The 23535-nt window shown below is 34.6% G+C and overlaps 1 pseudogene; it reads left to right on the top strand.

Moving 5' to 3' along the window:
- The first annotated feature begins 1174 nt into the window (after window positions 1-1174).
- On the top strand, window positions 1175-22003 carry LOC124961191 (vesicle-associated membrane protein-associated protein A-like; annotated as a pseudogene).
- Window positions 22004-23535: the final 1532 nt, after the last annotated feature.

Below are 23535 nucleotides of genomic sequence, written 5' to 3' on the forward strand. Positions count from 1 at the left end.
GCTCAGTCAATTCTTGCTCACTGTCTCTAGGAGCACTGAGCATAGTCTTCCCTGGGCAGGGTTCTTGGGTAGGCCATGATGCTACAAACTGACAAGGAGTGACTTCCTACTCCTGTGCCATAGGAGGCATCTGTTTGCTGAGTCGGTGGTCTGGGCTGCAGAATCGGTGAAAGATGAGCTGACAGCATCATCTTCTTCAGGAGACCAAGCATGTGGAGGATGGAGGTAATGTCCAGATCTCCAAGAAAGGAATGAAGGGTCCCCAGGACCCTGGACAAGCACTTAGTAGGAACTTCTCACAACCACCATTACGCAGTTGCTGGATGGAGGCAGGAAGACCTGCCCAGTGGTCCCATGGGACAGGGTAGCCCAGAGTGGCCTACCAGAATAGGGAAGTTGATGGGTGCTATGATTGGGCTTCTTGCTGGACGCTTCTGGCAGGTCCGTGTACCCCTGGGCAGGAGTCAGGGACAAAGTTTGCCTTGGAAAATACCCATAGCAGCATTTAAAGAAGTAGGATCAGGAATTCCAGAGGCGAGCGCAAAGGGTACTTCTTCAACTGCCAAAGCAGCTTCAGGTGAAACGGCAGTTTTGTAACGTTTGAGTGGAGAACCCTGAGCATGCGCAGAAAACCGTCAACACAGGGCACGAGGCAGGGTAGCGTCAGGAAGGGATACTGGCACGAGCAAGGTCTATGTGCACGCACCAGATGCAGGAGGGATAGGTGCTGGAACTGAGTGCCTGGTGCGTGCATGGGTCCTGGGGGAACTGTGGAGCGCTGGCACTGGGGCTGTGGATTCAGATCCTGCTGTTTTGTCAGCAGACCCAGTGAGGTTTCCTGATCATCTGGGAAGCATTGTAGATGTTGGGTCCGCAACTATGACAATGGCAGAGATCCCTTTCCTTGGGTCGGTGCACTCCCCTCAGAGGTGACCAGGATGACTGCACAGGTGGGCTGAAGTCCACTGGATGTCGCAGGGATGGCGGGAGGGTTGAACAGCCTCTGGCTAGGTGGTAGAGGGCAGCTTGTGAAACGCGGAGTAGGTGGGGTCTAGGGTGACACACATGGTGTTTTGCTGGTGGCACTTGCACTTCCGGTACAGGGACATACTGCATGGGCCTCCTCAGGGGGACCTTCTTTTCTTGCAAGGTGGGCCCTAGGACTGGTCCCAAAATGAGCACCCAGGGATCATCAAGTGTGGAGCAGAGCGATGGGTCGGAGCGGAGGGGGATGCGGCAAGCCACCTCTGAGGCTCTGAAGACGGAAACAACAGGTGATAGCCAGTGAGCCAGTTCAGGACTGGTCCTGCAGGTGTACAGCCAGCTAGCAAGTGGAAATGGCATTGCCACAGTCTTGCTCTCTGGGCCTGGGACAGGACACTCTGTCCTCCCCTGTAGCAGTGAAGGTGTGAGCTAACTTTGGGTCTATCTTGTTCTAAGGAGGGCGGGCGGTGTTACATTGACAGCTAGGAGTTCTTGTAATGGCAGGAATCCCTCCGCCCAGGCCCCATCCCAGAGCTGTCAGAGAGCTTCCACGGCCCAACATGGGCCTGACCGGACAGAAGAGGAACTGCTAGGGAGCAAGTTTCCTGACTGACGGCATCCGCAGGTGGTGGCAGCTTTGGAATCATGGGCTGTGTGCCTTTCTCCAAGACCTTTGAGAACATTGGAGAGGACATCCGAAGAAAACACAGCATGGGCGCCACCCAGCATCTGGCTGAGGACGTCAGCAGGGTTGACTAGGAGGGACTGGTACCTGTGTATGCAGTCTCTTCCCTAGGTATGGAAGCTAGAAAACCCAGGCCATGTGCTCATGTTTGGGCTGTTTCTTTGAATTTTGATATCAAGATTCTCCAATTTTTTGAGTGTGTCTTCATTGCTTAGTTGTTCTGGGGGCAATAGTAGGCCTCCTACCGGTTCCACAGTGTAAGATGTGTTCACCCTTGACCAGTTCAATTCAGAAAAGACACCTTACTGACCTAGAGATCTCCTTAGCATTCATTCTTGGGAGGTTCCTGTTTTTATGGATATTGACTTCCTACCAGAGTAAGTTGTGAGTTTTCAAGTTCAAGCTTCCCATAACCCACCAAACGGCCTTGCATGATCCACTACTTTCAGTTGTCAAGAGCTGCCATTCCTCATCACTGGTGGAGCACTGGGCCATTTTCAGATTGGACAAAGTATCAGTGAGCCTGGGCCTGCTGGAGAGAGGTGGGAGGGCACCTTGGTTGAGTCTGGTATCCAAGATAGGTGCTCCTCATGCCCTCCCACTACCTACAGGCTCTCCTGGATCCACTGGACCTGCAGAGACAAGATGCCAGGTGGGGGTGTTATGGTGCCCAGTGCACCTGGTGCAGTTACCCCTAGTTGATGAATCTTCCAGACCCTGGCAGGAGGTGCTGCCCAGTGGGCTTCAGCAGGGTCCAAGGCCCTGGAAGGTGTGGAATCACACATAGCCCACATGACCACTTGCAGCAACAGAAAAGAGCTCCTCTTCCAGTGGATGAAAAAGTTGTGGTCAGGTTGCCAAGAACATGGTCCTGAGGCCCAGCACAGCTGAGCTTGACATTTCTTAAAACTTCCTCTGTGTTGGCCTGGACCTGAAGTTTCTCCACTCACCCAAGTATAGTGAAATCAGAGTGTTGTTGGTCCTCCTGTCTGTGACATCAAGAGTTACCCAGTGAGCAGTCAGGATGTCAGAGCAGTCCCTAAGTGAGACCCTTGGAACCCAAGACCCAAAAGGACTCACGGGAGAAAAAGCAAGTGCAGTTCCCTACTGGGTCCTGGAATCTCCAGGCCTTTGAATCCAAATTTGCTGGATGCAAGTCTTTTCCACTTTGAATTTTGTAACTGTCAAGGGTTTGCCTCATTTCACAGGAGCATTGTTAGCACACTTAGGCATTTCATGGAGAAGAATCAAAACCAGGGCAGGAGGTATTTGTGCAGGAGGAAATATTGGGGTGTTCAAGTGTAGTGACTTTCTGGAAGCTAAACTCAGTGTCATGGATCCTGATCAGAATTGCTGAAATCATTACCATCTGGAGGACTGATAATTTGATTAATTTTCTTTTCTTTCCTTTTTTTTTTTTTTGATACTGAACACAGGGATGCTTAAAATTTGAGTCATATCCCCAATCTTATTTTTTACTTTTACTTAGATACAGATTCTGGCTAATTAGCTGAGGTGGCTTCAAACTGGCCATCCTCCTGCCTCAGCCTCCATTACAGACATGGTATCTTGGCCTGTCATTCTGGTAAGATATCAACTGGTTAAGTATTTTTCTTAGAGAATGGCCAGGAGGAAGGAAAGTGGGTCATAAATGAATCTTTTGTTATTGCAAAATGCTGGAGTGTTGAGGTTTAAATTAATCCAACATTCTTCTTAAATAATAATGACCTGAGATTGTCCCTGCCTTTCCTTCTGGCCCATGCTCCCATGGATCAATAAGAGGTTTCTATGGTCAGAGTTAAGCCACAAACCCTTTTCTTTTTTACAAAAACAGGGCTAAAATTTCTATAATGACACCTCCCAGGACTTTGGGTCCTGACTAAAAAATAAAGCTTTTTTCAGTAGTGCTTTCAAATATGAAACTACAGAATTTGGATGCAAGTGATTTGTTTTGTCTAGTGTTGGTGAGTATAGATGAAAATAATGTGCCATGTACTTTAAGAGACCTGAAAAAAGGAATTTTGAATGTTTCCACCACAAAGAAATGCTTAGTATCTTTTGAAGAGTGCACAATATTTTATAATGAATTATCACATAATATCTGATCAATATGCATCAAATTTTTGTGTAAATAAAATTTTTAATTTTATCTGATTAATTTTGATCTAAAGTTTTTATAATTCTATATAATACTTATTCAATTATGTTGCAGATATTCAACTAACATAACCTAAGTGTTCAACAAAGAACTAACCTGATTTATTTTTAATTCTCATAATACTGTGAAGTAATTATAGATTTTTCAATTTTATATAAGGAAGTGAAGCTAAGTATATATTTTCCTAAGCTGTGCTGAATAAATCAATTACTTACAAAAAATCATGTTATTAAACTACTGAGAAGATACACATCTAGTTCTCCAATAATGTATACACTCATATGCTTGATATACTGAGGGTGAGCTAGAAACAGGACAAAGGTACTCAGTTTACAAAGCTTCACTTTTTATGTTTTGGAGAAATATATTACTCTGTTAACCATAACCCAAGTGTGTTTTTTGAAAACAACTGCTTTTAAAAATTTCAAATAATACATATGATAGGCACAAGATGTACCAAATTTTCTTCATTAATATTCACGTAGTCTTATCCTCTAAAAAAATCAGTCCTCATTTCCTCTGCTATTTTGAGTGAAGATTAATTGATGTATTAGTGGTATTGTCCCATGGCCTTATAATATAACCTCTTTCCCAATGCATGCTATTTCAGCCTCCATAATAAATTTGAAAACTTAATAATTTATTTTTTCTTCACTTAACCATTAAATGTGCTTTCTTCCATTAATTTTATTTTTCATCTTGCTTTTCCTACTTTTTTCTCATTCACCTTTATTTTTTTATCTACTCTTCTCAATCTCCCCCTCTTCTTTTGCTTTTACAAGCCCTCTTATTTTTTCCTGCCTCCTGGCACACACACACTCTGGTTCCTCCTCCTGTGAGGAGCACTTGGTGAAAAGATTTATACACCAAAAGTATCCAGTCAATATTGTTGAACATTGTTGAAATTGAATGATAAATACTGCTACTTTTACTTGTTATACTTTAATATTCTCAAAATTACCTTAAGATGTTCAAAAGGATTTTTTAGCTTTTTCCATCATGAAAAAAATACCCTTATCTAAATCCCAAATTATTTACTTTAGAACACATAAGACATATTTAGCAATAATTAGAACATTAAAATGTCTTTGTAATTTCTCTATATTACTATTATAATCACTATTACGACTAGGAATAACTAAAATAATACATATAATATGTATAACCCAGTACCTGTTATTATAAAATGATTACATTGCAAAATTATTATATAATAGTCCTATTAATTTAAAAAAAGAAGATATGTTTCTCCTTAATATAATTGTATTTCCTCATATTTTAGGATCCAATTTCAGGGGGGAAAGAAGATGCATGATTAAGTACAGTAAGAGAAAGCAAGTCAGTCAAACAATCTTTACACCTGCTTCATAAAAACCATGGCAATGTGATGCATTATGATAACTTTGCTTTTTTCTTGGTTAGTAAATGTAGAGATAAGATATTAAGAGTCTCCAGCAATCATTAGAAAAAATCAAAGTGATTAAAGTTGTGAAAAGAATTAATTGATGATATATACAAAATTCCACAGATATAAATGGTGTTATTTGCATTTTAACCCTTATAAATGATCAGAATAGCCATTGTTTCCATTTACTTCTTGATTTGTTCTTATGATGTGAGACCTTTGAAAATACTCTGAAGTCTATAAAAACCCTGTTAATCTGATATAACGTTCTCATGTTCATATATGTATACACCACTTGTGAAACTTCACATCATATACAACCACAAAAAATGGAATCCTAATTACAGTAAGTTTTACTGTCATGTATATCTAAAAAGAACAAAGAAAAATATAATATAAAATAATCCTGGAAATATGAATGTAAACTAGGAAGTTAATGGTAAGGATATAATATACACATAGGTTTGTATGTGTATTTATGTATGTATGTATATACATAAAACATATGCATATATGTATATGCATATATGTGTGTGTATATGTGTTTATGTGTGTGTGTGTGTATATATATATATATATATATATATATATATATATGGAAAGCTTTTCCTTGTCAATTTGAGGGTGTGATTCAAATTTTTATTAAAGATTTTCAGTTAAGACAAAGATTTTCTCAAAGCCAAAAACACACTAATTCACATAAAATATATATTGTTCTGTGTATAGCTATGGAATTGGAAATAATTCTTCAAAAGAGCCAAAAGCACAAACCCTACATGCAAAAAAAGATATTTGACTTTGTTTAAATATAAATATAGCATATTCAAGAAAATTACAAATTGAAAATGCATTGAAACACCAAAAATAAATTTGAAAGTCAGGTACTGACTTTTAATGACATGGTTTTATTATGTATCTTTCTCTTATTTCACATAGATATTTGAACTAGTGTGCCAGGGCTGTATAACAATGTTCTGGATTACAAAACAGAAATTTATTTTTTTATTTTTCTTGATGCTGGAAAGCCTAGAATAAGGGGTTGACAAATTTGTTTTTTTCTCCTAAGCTTACAGGTGACTGCCTTATACCTGGTTCTCACATGGTTCCTCCTCTGTACTGGTCCATCCCGAGTGTCTTTGTGTCCTAAACTTCTCTTTGAAGGACATCAGTCAGATAAAAATAGAACATTCCTATGAGACCCATTTTTACATAATTCTGCTCTTAAAGTTTCTATCTTCAGATGTGATGTATTCTGAGATACAGATATTCAGGGATTCAACTTATGAATATGGAGTGTAAGGGAATGGAAACAATCCTGTCCAAGACAGTGATATCTAATCAATTAAAAATAAGGATATATTTTATTTTAAATTTTAAGATAAACCATTTTAGAAAATTAAATATTGAAAAGTGGGAGAGTAGAGTACACAGGATCTAAAATAGTGTATCATTTTCAGTCACTTAAATTCATTGAAAATTTGAAATCCAGTTCTATAGTATTATTACTGGGTATGGAGATACTTCAAATTTTCTAGCTTGGATAATTTTTAGCATGGATGTTTCAGAACCAAATATCCAGTTACTATAGATACATAGGCTGGCATTCATCTTTCTATTTCTTTCTACTGTCAGGGTACAATTATGTCTTTTTAAATTTTGGTGCATATTTAAATTTACATGCTATATTTTATTTAATATATCTATGTACTTTCAGTAAGGATATATATATATATATATATACTATATATATATAGTATATATATATACTTCCAGGAAGTATATATATATATACTAGCCTACTCTTCATGTGAGCTTATATCTCAGTTCTTTTTCTAGTATAATATTTTGTTCAGGTTTCATGACCAACTTGAATAGTAATAGAGGAGGAAGGAAGCAGTTACCTGGTATCATAATTAGCTTTTTAAATTTTTCTGGTTACTTTCCAAATACTATTAAACACCAAATTTGCCTTTGGATCAAAGAAACTATTGAGAGAAATAACATACCAACATCTTTATTATAAACATAGCAAGTTTTATCTCAAACTTCTAATATGGTCTTGAATTCCAAGATAAAGACAAATATTTTTAAAAGTCCCAGTACAAAGAACCTATTATGTATATGGTAAATGGAAAATAAGTGAACATGAAACAAAATTTTAAAAAATATATCAGTACATAAAAATATTTTGTGTCAACTTGTGACAGTCCTTTTACCTTTAACAAAAGGAATGGAAAGATGTATGTCCAACGGAAAGAGGCTACTTATCAATAGTTTCTATGTTAAGAATACCAGGTTGTTGAATATCTTTATTTAAATAATCTATGAGAAACTTTAGCCACAGTACAAGAAACCAGGTTAAGGATTCCGGGGGAATACAGAGAGGATAAAAGACACTTAAATAATAAGTAGGTTTCAGATTCCCAAACCTTCCTACAGTTGTCCTTAATTTAGAAGACACCTTTATTTAAATTGTCAGATGACACAGAATTAAAAAGCTACTTTACAAATAGTAATATGTATGTAATTACCCATACTAAAATAAGTAGAACCAATAAAATTTTTATAATTTGAAATATACTTCCAGGAAATGTCTATATTCTGATGATGGTGATTTGTTTTTTTCAAATGAAAATTAGAATTGGTCTGAAACTTGTTCAAGACATTCATATGTCACAGTTTTTTATTTTAAATTATTACTATGGAACATTTTGGTATATTTTTACTTTTGACTTAATATAAAAATATAAATTATTCATGCCATCAGGAGATGTATAATAATCTCATAGTATTCTGTAAGTTGAATGTCATTTAAGGTAAATGATAAGGAACTGTTCCCTGGAGTTTCACATTACATCAGCTAAATCACTGCCTAGTTCCGATCTAAGATGAAGACCTTCCAAGATTCCACTCTGCTCTCCAGGATTAGTTTTGTATTATTTTGAACATGGTATAACTTACTCAGATAGTAATAACATATGAATAATATGAAACAATGAATATATCTACATGGGGTGGATTCCATATGTTCATGGAGAGACATTAGTCACAATAGAAGTAACCAGGTTAAGTAGAGCCAGTAAGGTGAATAAAATTACTTTACTATAAAAGCAGAGAGTACATCAAGTGGTAGAAGTGATAATGCTACTGGCATCAGGAATATATTATGGACTAGATATTTGAGGAGTGGAAAACAGAATTACACAGAGAGAACAATTGCATGTAGGAATTTTGTGGTTTTTTTCTAAACAATATTCTTTTATTTTTAACCAAGTTACAACACCAATGAAAATAAAAAAGTAAATTAATAGCACTATTGAACATTTTGTTTCTTTTGCCAAGATGTGTCTAAGCACATGTACTGATGTATTAATCCTTTCACATTTTCAGTAAGCCAACATGAGAGATGTTATTGCCATTCTTATTTCTCAGGTGAGGATGCTAAAACACAAGGTGGTTTTCACATTTGTCCAAGGTCATAAAGCCTCTAGAGACAACCAGGGTTCAGTACATTCAGGATGCTCTAGCACTGAACAATGTTCTACCCAACATTTCCAAAACATGTGTGTGCATACACTCACCCCTGATAAGACATCTGTAAGGGAATCACATCTGGCATAATGTTACATATGATGCATAAAAGATACTCAAGGTTAAATCTCTTGGGATATTACATAGGAGGTGTTCAATCATTAAAAGCTATTATTCTTATTTTAAAAGGTTCTAGTTAAATTTTAAGATGGTTGAATTTAATTGCTAAATAATATTATTGGGTATAATTTATAAACAATAAAATTTAAATAATTACACAAATAAGAGCAATGTGCAATGTATGGTGTGAATAATTAAAATTGGTGAGTTTCAGATATTGCATATATCTCAATATTTCATGAAAAAGATTAGGTTCTTTTTTCAAAAAGTAAAATTGGAAGTATGATAAAAGTTTTGTCCTCCTTGATTTATTTTTTATAAAAGAATACCTTTTTATACCTTTATTTTATTTATGTATTTTTCTGTGGTGCTGAGGATCAAATCCAGTGCCTCACATGTGCTAGGCAAGCTCTCAACTGCTAAACTACAAACCCACCCTGGTCATCCTCAATTTAAACACAACATGTCACTTTTAAATTTTTACTAAATTTATAATAATTTTCCAACTAAATAGATAACATTTCTGTTCTTATCTCACTTGGGTACCCTCTGCTCTTTGGTTTACTAACCAGAGTTAAAACTGCTATTGTATACATTTTTATATATTCCATGCTTTTCCTCAGAAAGTTGTGCTTACTCTCTAAAATATAATAAAATTGATCTTATTTGTCCTTGAGAATACACACACACACACAGCGACAAACACACACACACACACACTATTATATGTATATATGTATTTATGTGAAAAAGAGTGAAACTAAGAATTCAAGAACATAAGAACAATGGGAAGGGACCAGAAAGAAAGGAGAAGTTTTCTTTGAAACTTCTTTTCAAATCTTAATTAGCTTCATTCTGAAAGAGTGTTAGTGGAGATAAGGCATTGCTTATGATTCTAGTGGACTTTTCTTTATGTGCTCCTGAAACTCCTTACACATTCTTATTGTCCACCTAATACCCATTTTGGGGGATGAGTAGGGTGTGTGCAGAAAATTGAACCCAGGGATACTTAACCTCTGTGTCACATCCTCAGTCGTGTTTATATTTTATTTTGAGACAGGGTCTCCCTAAGTTGCTGAGGGTGTTGCTAAGTTGCTGAGGATGGTTTCTAACTTGCAGTCCTCCTGTCTCAGCCTCAGAGCCATTGGGATTACATGCCCATCTTTTATATATTTACAAGGATAATTGAGGATAACTCAGTTTTCTTAGATGTTACTTTAAAAGGCTGAATTAATCATATTTAAAGATTTTGTTTAAGGCAAGGAAGCTTAAAACTGGAAGAAATAAAACATGTAACTTTAAGGTAAAGTGAGCAATTTTTTTTTCTCATGTAAATGACTGCATATAATCCAATCTCCAAACTATTACTTGGTTTTCTGTATTTCTCTTTGTTTTGTCCTCACCCATATTTTTATGCCATCCTCACGTTGGATCTGGCAAACACTCAGAGGAAAAGAAAAAGCATTTTTGCTGCCTTGTAAAGAGAAAGGGAAAGGTTCAAAAGTCTCCAGCCATTTATCTTTCATGTTTCACTGGCTAGAGCTCTAAAGAGGGACAACTAAGTTTGATTAAGATCAATAAGAACCATTTTCTGGAACATGATACAAATATATTCTACTCTGAAGAGCTACTATTCAGAGTAGAAAATATAACTATGTAAATACTCAACACGTTTCTTATTTATGTGTTAAGAAAGCACATATTGTGAATAATAAAGATCTCTCAGTTGGGAGCAGGTAAAAGTTTATTTTAGTCTACACTAATTTTTTCAATTTGCATCCACTCATGTTGAATTCCAGAAGACAGAGCCTACTGATCAACATTCAACATAGAGTTTGGAATATTGAAGAATTAAAACAGATGACTTATAACCAGTATGTCATTATAATGAAATTTTTCATGGAGTTTACTACAGAATAATGGATTTTTCTCTTTTGTTTCTTTTCCAATCTCTTTTTCTTTCTCTACAAATACATAAACCATAATCATAAATAAATAGCCATAAGATATACTATAAAACAAAGAAGCTTTGGATGCACTGTTTGAGGTGGTGAGAACCAAGTTAAATTGACTAAAATTACTTAACTACGAGTGTCTCATTATTTATTGAGAAACTGCAGAAATGCACATAATTAGAAAGGTTTCTTTAATTGTGAAGCTTAGAAAAGAAAATGCATAATGATGACAGATTGTTTACTCTGTATCACAGGCAATATATAACATGATTCACAAAAATCTAAATTATGCTCAACAAAATGAAAAGTGTAGCTGCTCTTTCAGATAATGAAATCCTTTTCCTTTTCCCTCCCTCAGAGTAAATGGAAATGTTGTGAACTGAATAACTCAGTGAGTGAAAGAAACTTTTGCTACTAATTGCATGTAAATGCTTTTCTGTTTCATTTGGAATATCTGTTGATCAGGTGGAATGTATAAAAACCTCTACATACAGAGTAAACCATACACTTTAATCTAAATATTCATTAATTTCTAAAATAAAACAGAGGTAGCTATACCTCAAATGCTCATAGAAAAGCTGAATCATCTGGACTTTAATTATATGAAACCCTAAGAAATTGGATTGTATAGAAGTTATATACATAAAAAGATATGAGGTGTGTGCATATTGAAGTGAATTAAACTATGTAAGTTAAGTTATTCTATTGCCAATATCCTGTCACACACAGTTGAGTCCATGATACCTTCTCAGAAGAAAAATAATATCCTAGGCAAGCAACAACAACAAAAAAGTCATCCCTATCTCCCTTTCTTTTTTTTTTATATGTGACAATTTACAAAACATAATTTGAGGTATATTACTCTGTTTTTCTCCACTATTAGATGAGGTCCCTGACAACTCACTGTTTAACATGTATCTTTGATGTCATATTACTGTTGGCACAATGTGGGAAGCCATTCTTATTGAGCAGAATCAGATTAGGTTGAGCCATGGAACCCAGAGCTCTGGTTTCTAGGAACTCGCAGAAGCATGTGGCACTGCATAGGAGTGGTTCCCTGTCTTTTTCTGGAATTTTTCCCTTAAGAGAATGGCTCTCCTAACTCCACCCTATCCAGTCCATCACAGAAGAAACTCCTCCCAGTTCTAGACCCCTTTACCTGTATATTATAAATAAAAGAGAGCTGGGTGAGTTATTGTGGTAAGAGGGAAAAGCTGATATATCCAAGCCTGCAATGCCCCCTCTCCTTTAAAAAGAATATTGGCTCTTGTGTGTTTATTGAGTAGATAAGTTTTTGGTAATTGAGTGATACACAACCAACATCATCCTCCGACAGTTAACCCTTTTTTCATCCACATGGGATGTAGCAGAGAAGTCCCCCACAGCACAATATAATAGGGAAAGAAGGAAGATCCAGATTTGATAAGGAATGGTGTGGTTTTTATAACTAATATTACCATAATGACACTAAATGTAAAGTAGTTTCATAAAGGAACAATTTAGTTCTAATGTTTTATCAATGATTTTAATGTGTACAATTAATTTTAATTTGTAACAAAAGTAAGATTGCTCTCATGTCTCAGAAATACTAATTCCTCAAGTGTATTAAATTTAGAAAGTGAGAATGCTTCACAAATAATACCTGTTAACAGTAGTAGCCAGTTGAAAAAGATAAGAACCATAATGTATTTTATTGTTAATCTGAAAACTAGAAAATAACCCAATTTTTACAAATTAACTGTTCTTGCTTTGAGATTTTTAACAGAGTTTCAAATAACTGTAGACTCTACAGGTTTATAAATATTAGGTTGTGGCCAAAATATTTACCCTCCATTAAAACTTTTTTTAATCCATGTTGCTTTTTGTTCTGCTTTTTACCTCCCTGAAGTATCCCTGTACCTACTGGAAACTCCATGGGATCCTAAATTCTCAAAATCTGGCTCTAAAGATACTGTATGACCAGGCAAGCCCTCCTTCTGAGCAGGGACCATATTCACCAGACTTTATAGGTACTGAGCTTATTAGTGTTGCCAAGGAAAACACAAATATTTTTATGTTGAAAGAAAAACAGAATAAAGCTCCATAATTGAGATTAATGTTTAAAAGTCAACAAAGCATAATATATGGTATCTCAGTTTCACCCAATAAATTTAATGTGTCATCTAAAAACATGTTAAAAATTGATGTATGATTGGCAGATTTCAAAATTAAGTCAGTCCAATAAAGAAGGATTTTAGGTCTCTTCTATTCTTTACTTGTGTGTACTTGGATGTATTTTGCTTTATTTATATATTTTAGTGTAAAATTATGCATGTTTATATCTTGCTTGTATATTATCTTAGAATTTCTTGAGGATAGAAAACACTGGATTTGAATGAGGGCTGTTGACCACAATAAAGTAATAGTGCCTGAGTTAATTTCTATTTCCCTACATTTTTTGGCCTAATTTTTATTGCATAGTATAAGGTCTTTTCCTGGAGCTGGATATGGTGGCATATGACTGTAATCCCAGTGGCTCAGGAGGCTAAGGCAGGAGGACTTTGAGTTCAATATCAGTCTCAGCTATTTAGTGAGACCCTAAGTAACATTTTTTTAGTTTGTATTCTTTTTTTTATTGTAAACAAATGGGATAAATGTTGTTTTCTATTTGTACATGGAGTCAAGGCATACCATTTGTGTAATCATAAATTTACATAGGGTAATGTTGTTTGATTCATTCTGTTATTTTTTTCCCTTCTGCCCCACCCCTCCCACCCCTCTTTTACCTCTATGCAGTCCTTCCTTCCTTCATTCTTACCACCCTCCTTATCCCTAACCCTAAACCTAACCCTAACACTAAACCCTCCCACCCCCCATTATATGTCCTCATCCGCTTATCAGCGAGATCATTCGTCCTTTAGTTTTTTGAGATTGGCTTATCTCACTTAGCATGATATTCTCCAATTTCATCTATTTGCCTGCAAATGCCATAATTTTTATCATTCTTCATGGCTGAGTAATATTCCATTGCATATATATGCCAGTTTCTTTATCCATTCATCAACTGAAGAGCATCTAGGTTGGTTCCACAATCTGGCTATGGTGAATTGAGCAGCAATGAACATTGATGTGGCTGTATCTCTGTAGTATGCTGATTTTAAGTCCTTTGGGTATAGGCCAAGGAGTGGGATAGCTGGGTCAAATGGTGGCTCCATTCCAAACTTTCTGAGGAATCTCTATACTGCTTTCCAGAGTGGCTGCACTAATTTGCAGCCCCACCAGCAATGTATGAGAGTACCTTTTCCCCACATCCTCGCCAACACCTATTGTTGCTTGTGTTCTTGATAATCGCCATTCTAATTGGGGTGAGATGGAATCTTAGGGTAGTTTTGATTTGCATTTCTCTTATTACTAGAGATGTTGAACATTTTTCATATATCTGTTGATTTTTTGTACATCTTCTTCTGTGAAGTGTCTGTTCATTTCCTTAGCCCATTGGTTGATTGGATTATTTGTATTCTTGGTGTAGAGTTTTTTGAGTTCTGGAAATTAGCACTCTATCTGAAGTATGAGTGGCAAAGATATTCTCCCACTCTGTAGGCTCTCTCTTCACATTACTTACAGTTTCCTTTGCTGAGAGAAATCTTTTTAGTTTGAATCTATCCCAGTTGTTGATTCTTGCTTTTATTTCTTGTGCTATGGGAGTCCTGTTAAGGAGGTCTGATCCTAAGCCAACAAGTTGAAGATTTGGACCTACTTTTTCTTCTATAATATGCAGGGTCTGTGGTCTGATTCTGAGGTCCTTGATCCATTTTGAGCTGAGCTCACAAAAGAGGTGAAAGACCTCTACAATGAGAACTACAGAACACTAAAGAAAGAAATTAAACAAAACCTTAGACGATGGAAAGATCTCCCATGTTCTTGGATAGGCAGAATTCATATTGTCAAAATGGCCATACTACCTAAAGTGCTATACAGATTCATTGCAATTCCAATTAAAATTCCAATGATGTACCTTACAGAAATAGAGCAAACAATTATGAAATTCATCTGGAAGAATAAAAAACCCAGAATAGCTAAAGCAATCCTCAGTAGAAAGAGTGAAGCAGGGGGTATTGCAATACCAGACCTTCAACTCTATTACAAAGCAATAGTAACAAAAACGGCATGGTATTGGTACCAAAATAGACAGGTAGATCAATGGTACAGAAGAGAGGACATGGACACAAACCCAAATAAATACAATTTTCTCATACTAGACAAAGGTTCCAAAAATATGCAATGGAGAAAAGATAGCCTCTTCAACAAATGGTGCTGGGAAAACTGGAAAACCATATGCAACAGAATGAAATTAAACCCCTATCTCTCACCCTGCACAAAACTCGACCCTAAGTAACTTAATCACATCCTACCTCTAAAAAATTATGAAAAGGGTTGGGGATGTTTTTCAGTGGTTAAGCACCCTTGGGTTGGTCCCTGGTACCAAAAAAACCCACAGTTGTTTCCTGGGAAATAGAAAACATGTCTTCTTACCTATGACTAATAACATTTATAATTATAGAGTATAATAAATTACTTTAAAATTATCAAAGTATTATAGCCTCCATAAAAGATCAAAGATTTGCACTATCAATTCTATTGCTAAATAAGAAAATGAAATATGTGAGAGAAACTTGCTCTTCAAAAAGAATGCCAAAATACAATTAAGTCAGAAATTAGAAACTCTTACTGGATTGTTAAAATACAACAAAATTTCATTGTAACTTATTGTTTCAAATTTTCAAGTGATACTCATTTCTATGCTAATGAGCAGGAAAAGTGTGTTATAATCAATCATTATAATTCCTGCTGTATTTCTGTTATTTTCAATTTTCCTCTCCTGTAATATTTCTCCTGAGCATTCCAAACTTCTGTTGATAAGTGTTCATCATAATGGATACTCTATTCATATTTTGTACATAGAATTTTGTGAGATATCAATTCTCATTCATCCCATTCTCTGGCCAGAACTCATACCTGATTTAATTTGTTGTCCTTGAAAATTGGTGGTTAGCTTCTCAGGTATCTAAGGAAACTTCAAGCTAACAGAAATTATTCGGAGAAAAGTTACTATGAAAAGATTGTTCTCAGTTCCCAAACTGAGGGTCATTTACAGCAGCATGACCTTGATGAGTGTCTGAAGTCAAAGAATGCCTTGCCATAAATGATTTGGGGTGACATGCCCATAACATTGCACACACAGATTGGATTCCCATCAGGACTTGTGGTGACTCACACTTCTTGCCTCACACAGAAATACCAGAAAAGTTACAGTTAGGACTAAAGAAATTCCTATCTGATATCAGGAAAGTAAAATCTTATATTGCTTCGAAGTTAGTGAAAGGTGAACACATAGTCTTATTAATATCTAATTCTGGATCAAGATTCACCATCTCATTGTTCAGAAGGCATTCACTGATGTCCATGATATTGTAAGCGATCATTTGATTTCTATAAAAAAAATCAGTGCAAGTCACATTCCTGGAATTTGGAAGCTAAGTATGAAATAAGGTTAGACCTAGTGTGTCAGAAGTGAATTAAGACCCCAAATGCCTATTCCTCCCACTGAACATACTGGATGTAGGATGAAGAAGATAATCAACTTTTGTGCCCTCTTTATGATGTGTTTTATCTTCACTGTCCAGACACTTCTATCATAGCCAGTCCTTGTTGTCTAGTATCATTTAAATCCAACACCATCTCAGGGGACCCCTAAACTTTAGGATCTGACACCCTCTCAAAAATGATTTTAAATCCATAAAATGAAATACTAAGGATGCAAAGAAGATGGATTTATATGAAATAAACTTGTAAAAATTAAAATCACTGTTATGTAATAACAAATACATATGCATATGTATTATCTGTTTAAAAAACAAGGCTTATGGTTTTGGTGGTCCTAACAATTACTATGTGAGTATAGAAAGCATTTTAAAGTATTTTCTATAATTATAAGTGAAATAAATATAACTGGTATTTCATTAGTGATAAAGCCACAGTTATAAGGACTATGACAGTTGTTTATTACCTCAATATTTAAATTGAAGGAAACACTGAGTCTCCATGGGATATCAAAAAGAGCAAAACTGCATTGAGCACTGTCCACTCAAGTTCACAAACCCTCAGTTTTGACCTATGGATGCAGAATGGAAACAAGTTCAGTTCTCATATATAACCACTTCGCTTCACCAGTGTCCCCAGAAGATATCAGTGAGGTGTAACATATTATCAGTTTATTCAAAGGTCCCAAAGTACTGGCACATGATGAAGACATTCATGATCCAGCTGTCATGATCACTCCTGAACACATCTTCTAAAGACAGCTTCTTTCAGATACACCTTAGTCAATGAAGTTCAAGCCAAACTGAATTTCTAATGGTTTTTTGTATTACCTTATTTCTTGAAGAATATACTTCTCTCACTATATCTAGTAAATTTTACAACAAAGACAACTAATTTTCTAAAGATAACATAATTTATAAAACTCTATGGAAGTCAGGCATGGTGGCTCACATCTATAATCCCAGTGGTATGGGAGGCTGAGGCAGGAGTCTTGTGAGTTCAAAGCCAGCCTCAGCAATGGTGAGGTGCTAGCAACTCAATAAGACCCTGACCCTGTCTCTAAATAAAATACAAAATAGGGCTGGAAATGTGGGTCATTGGTTGAGTACCCAGTACAAAAAACAACAACAACAACAACAATGAAAACTTTATGGAGAGGTTATAAACAATTTAAGGAAATAAATTTATTTTAAAAATATAGCTTAATTCCAACAATGACTGAAGAATTAAGTGGAGCCCACTTTATAGAAGAAAATTAGAAATGTATGCACCTTTGTGTATTTGTATATATATATGTACCTAATTATATGTTGACAAGACTACAGATTAATAGTAACAATCACTAAAAAAAACACAATTATGTTTAGAATAATTTATATTTTTTGTCTCAGTAATACTATTTCCAATCACCAATTCTATGGAAATGGTATAACAAAAACACATATAAGTAATGATGTTCAAAGAAATGATATTTCTTAAAAAGAATGACAGGAAATATTTATTCTAAGAGTAGAGAAATGGACTTTTGCAAAAACTTAGCAAATAAAACATTAAAATATAAACATCTAATGTAGCAAAGAATACATCGCATATTTATATTGACTGAATTGTAATCCTAGCTTTACTATCACATAACCATGAGACCATATACCAGTTACTTATATCTGCTAACTGTTTGCTCCTATGAAAAAAGTGAAGCTAATAATAATACTTGAAAGTTGTGAAGATGAAATAAATTTCAAGCACACAGTAAGCCCTCTGTAAGTTTTGGTTATGATTAAGACTATGATTTTCATTATTATTATCATGTAAACACCAGAAATTTTAAAAATAAGACTGCAAAAAGAACAAAAAAAATTGTATCATTATATATCTCATTTAAAGAATGAATCCACACACACCTCAAAGGAAAAGTTCAGTATGTTATTAGGGTGATGAGATTTTATTGTAATTTTAGCTTATGTTGTCATATCTGACTTCCACTTACTAATAAATATAATGATTATTTAATAATATTTTTCTGTATGATTGACTTTCTCCATTTTCTCCAGAATAACAGTCATCACTTCTGTTGCAATGAAACCCTCTTTTTCTTGTTTAGTATTCTCTCATTTTATATACTACTTATGTATTTATTATTATTATTAATTATTATTATTTTATTTATGTCCTTTCTTTTATTTACTTTTATTTTTTCCTATTACTTTACCAAAAACTTTGTAAGAAAAAACAGTTGATAATAGTTGCTTACAGCCTCTCTGAGTATCAAAAGTGGTATTTTGAGATGAAATGCCTGAGTTCTCTTTGTCAAATCCTTAATTCATGGATCCAACCATGACATAAATTCATTTCTATTTGACTGTGTCAATAGGGATAACTATTTGTAGAATCATACATAATACATATTCTTTTGTCATTAATATAATGTCATGCAATGCTATATTCATTGTATTCTTTGCTAATTATTATAACACATAAAATAAAAATATTTCTGGGATGTTTAACAGCATTTAAAAATGGTTTTAAAGATTACTGATATGACAGCTTATTTGTCTAAAAGGAGACTCAGCATATTTTACATGGTTGTCTATATAAAATATAGACAAATTGGGTTTGGTGTTCTAGGGTAAACCACCTGCAATGAAGGCTATTTATTTTATGGTTACATATGTTAGCATTAGCTTCTTGGATGAAAGCCATCATTTGTTGCCTTCTTTCTCTTAGAATTTTTCTTCTAAAACCTGTGTGAGATGCATGAAAATTAAAAAAAAAAACACAACAAAGTAAATTGAATCTAATAATAATAATGGTTATTATTATTTTGGGAGGATAAATTTCATCAGTGTTTGATGCATATGTGTATCACTTAGGATAATAGCTACACTTATTTCTTTAAAAGTTGGTAAAACAAATTTGCCTCAGGTTCTGATCTCATAAACCAGAATGACACCAGTGTGACTTTGTAGAGTTGAATTATAAACCTCTGAAGAACAGTCATATTATGAAAATGCTGATACCACTTCAACTTTGGAAATATTCATGACTAGGTTGCAAATTTGTTAAAGAAGAGACAAAGGTATACTAGCTATTAACAACAGCATGCTTTAAAAATAAAGTGACAAAAAGTTCAGAAAAAAACCAAAATGAATATATAGGATTATAGGAAATAAATTATTGAACAAGAAGAAAAATAAGATAATTTCAGAGGATAAATAAACCTTTTGATGTTTATTTTTAAAGAAAATCATATTACTCCCAAAATTTGTAGAAGACTCTCAATAATTTTATGAAATTCATTGTAGGAATATCATTTTAAAATTTATAGTAAAAATTTTGTGTAGCCTGTGATATCAGATTATTTTAAATTTTCACTGATGTGCTAAGGCTTTAACTTGACTACATTAAATTGTTATCAAGCTCCTTGATGTATATGTATATGGTCTTTCTTAAGTACTACACATATATGCATAAAATCTCCTAGGGGATGTAAATTTAATAATTTGGGACCATATGATCTTTTGCCTGAGAAAGGCTTTCTGACTTTATTCTGCTATTATGACCCATCAGTATTAAACTAGATGTTTATTTTAAAATTAAATTCTGTGTGTAAAGTAAGTGCTCTACCCCTGAACTGCTTCCCCAGATCTTTCTATTTTATTTTGGGAGAAGGTGTTGCTAAATTATTCAGGCTAAACTTGGGATCCTCCTGCCTCAGATTTCTAAGTGACTAGAGTTACAGGCAGGCCTCATTTACACTCAGGTATATTTTCTTCCTCACTTTAAAAATGCTATTCTCAGAATAGTCACATCTATTATTTACGGGATGTCATTTTAACTTTTATCTTACTTAAATTTCAGAACATTCCTGAATTTACTAATAAGAAACTGAATTTCAGAAAAGTTTCAAAATACCTGAAACATACAAGTATAAATTGGCATGACCTGGATTTTAGTTAAGAGTTTTGTTGTTGTTGTTGTTGTTGTTGTTGTTTGTACCAGGGATTGAACTCAGGGGCACCTAACCATAGAGTCAAGTCCCCAGTCCTTTTTATATTTAATTTAGAGATAGAGTCTTGCTGAGTTGCTTAGGGCCTGAATAAGTTGCTGAGGCTGGCTTTAAACTCAAGTTCCTCTTGCTTCAGCCTCCCCAGTGGCTAGGATTACAGACTGGTGCCACTGCACCAGACAATAGTTCTTAATTATCTATTTTTATTCAGTAAATGTGTTTAAAATTCATAATTTGAATCAGGCATGGTGGCATAGTGGCATCTAAGAGACAAAGAAGACTGAGGCAGGAAGATCACAAGTTCCAGGCCAGTTTGGGTAATTCAGCAAGACCTTTCCTCAAAATAAAATAAAAAGGGGTAGGATATTCCTTAGGGGTAGAATGCTCCTAGGTTCAAACCCCATTACTACAAAAACAAATATAAAGCCAACTAAATAACAAAAATAAATAAAATTCAAAATTTAGTTAAACATTTAAATAGACACCATGCATATTTAATTAAACATTGAAATTTCAATTGTTGAGAAAATAAAAGCATTTAACTGGAATAATAAAACATCTATTGAAGTTACAAATGCATTATAGGTAGCCACAGGTATTTAATGTCTGAACACCTGAAAATAATATTAAGGATACAATGATAATTTTATGTTCATAATGTGTTCATCTTAGAAGAATCTACATTTATTAATATAAAGACAGAAATGTTGTACTCGTTAGCATAAACAAATGAAAAGATTATCTAAAAGAAATTCCAAACCCTGTTTGAAGGTTCAAAAAAAAATTTTGCATATCTCAAATTCCCTGCAAATCAACAGATCATATAAAAATACATCAGTAAATCAAATATTTTAGTTATATTTATTTTAAATGCACTGATTGTTTCATTATTTTCTGTTGTATCTTATAAGAATAGTACTGTACCACTTCAGGAGATTACAACTGGCGGACCCATCGCCAGCCACCTGAGTCGCGACAGGGCGACAAGCGTGGAGGCCAAGGCGCCCTGAGCTGGCCATGTCCTACACTGCCCAGAGGCATGGTCGTCCTGCCCAGCAACACAGATGTATTCATTACAAAGTTTAAACTGCGAAATCCGTCAGGCAGGAAGGTGTGTTTCAAAGTGAAGTCTAGGGCACCTCGGTGGTCAGTGTGCAGCCCAACAGTGGGATCATCGAACCAGGGTCCACGATGACTGTTTTCAATGATGAAGCCCTTTGACTATGATCCCAATGAAAAGAGTAAAAAAAGTTTATGGTGCAGAGCATTTTTGATCACCAAACTCTTTAGATATGGAAACTGTGAAAAGAGGCAAAACCGGATGAATTAATGGATTCTAAATTAGATGTGTTTTTGAAATTCCGAATTTTCTGGAACCTAGCAAAGCTGTTCCACTGAATGCATCTAAGAAAGATGGACTCGTGCCAAAACCGCATCAAATGAGACCGAAACAAGGAAACTCATGCACGAGTGTAAAAGAATTCAGGGAGAGATGATGAAGCTATCACAAGAAAAGCAACACCTGAGGGATGAAGACTTAAAGTTCAGGGAGGTAACACACTCGGATAAACCCGGATAACATCACCTTCCTCTCCCTTCACTTCTTGCTGTGATTGAAGCCATTTTCATTGGATTCTTTCAAGGGACATGCAGAGTGCTGTTTCTTTTTCTCTCTTTTTTTTCTTTTTTCTTTTTTTTTCCTCTTGTCCAAAAAAGATTTGTTTACCTACCATTTCATTGGTAGTACAGCCTGCAGTGATCATTTTTTTGTGTGTGTGTACAGCATCATAGAGGCTTTGCCTTTAACGATCTCGTACAGTTAGAAAACACAATAAAAACAAACTTGCTACTGGACAAATTGTATATTTCCAGATCATCACTAGCAGATGTCAGTTGCACATTCAATCCTTTATGAAATTGATAAATAAAGAATTGTTCTTTCCTTGTGGTTTTAATACAGGTTCAAGAATTGTTCCAAAAAAGAGATTACAACTTAAAATTGAATATATGTTGTTATAGTTAATGCTCCTTTGTACTGGATAAATTACCCATCATTACAATGGTGGCTAAGTAATTTCTCAATATCATTTCAAAATGCTACAGACTTGTGAAACTATAATGGTTTGTAATAGGAGTCTTCAGACTAGGCACTCCCAGTATTCAGCCTAGCAATTTAGTTGAGCGTGGCATGGGAATTTTAGAATTTTAGAATCTATAATAATAATCCTCAGTGTCTCAGGGTAAAGAGCATTTTGTCTACTTTTATTTTAATTTCCATTTTATCAGAGACTAATATTTGGTTTATTCAGTTTTCATTGAGAGAAGGGCAACAATGAGTGTAATTCAAGAAGTTTGTACACATATTTATATTAGAATATTAAATTTGTTAATTTGTGAATAAAACAAAATATCATTCCAATTGAATAAACTCAGTGACAGATGACGAGATATGTGTTTAATGTATAATAATAGAAATGTTCACATTATGTCACAATTCTAGAGTAATGTCTTACATTTTGCAGTGGTTAGGGTGATCAACAATAGTTGTGTTTAATTGAAAAAAATGCAACATTGCTTCAGTTTTTATTTGCATTTGTTAACATGAGACTCTTGCAAACTATTTAGCAAATTTCCATCTGTTTCCTAAGATGTAAATTGATGCAATAATAGAAATATTATAAAATAATTTTAAGATTAAATGATACAAAGCATTTATAATTATAATGTCTTACACAGTTCTTGATAAATAGTAAAGTGAAATAATGATTGAAATCGCTCTGCTTAGTGAAATCCAATAAGCAATACATTTCCCATTATTTTCTTTCCTTAAAGATAAAAAGTGGCACTTTTGACACACAATTTTATCAATGTCTATCCAATTTCTTTCAATATTCCCATTTAGAAGAAAAACAATTTGATTTTTCCATTTATTTTTTCTAAATCAATAAATTTTTCTTTGCACTTATTTTCTTTTCATTATATGTATCTAAAATATATAGAGCAGAAATACAATGCATTTCACTAAATGTGTCATGCATTTATTATTAATTTAATTCTTAAAATTACTTGTAATGGATACACATATGTGGCTACTTTAAATGCTGACATGGA

The sequence above is a fragment of the Sciurus carolinensis genome, chromosome 12, assembly GCF_902686445.1.
Source record: "Sciurus carolinensis chromosome 12, mSciCar1.2, whole genome shotgun sequence".
Lineage (NCBI taxonomy): Eukaryota > Metazoa > Chordata > Mammalia > Rodentia > Sciuridae > Sciurus > Sciurus carolinensis.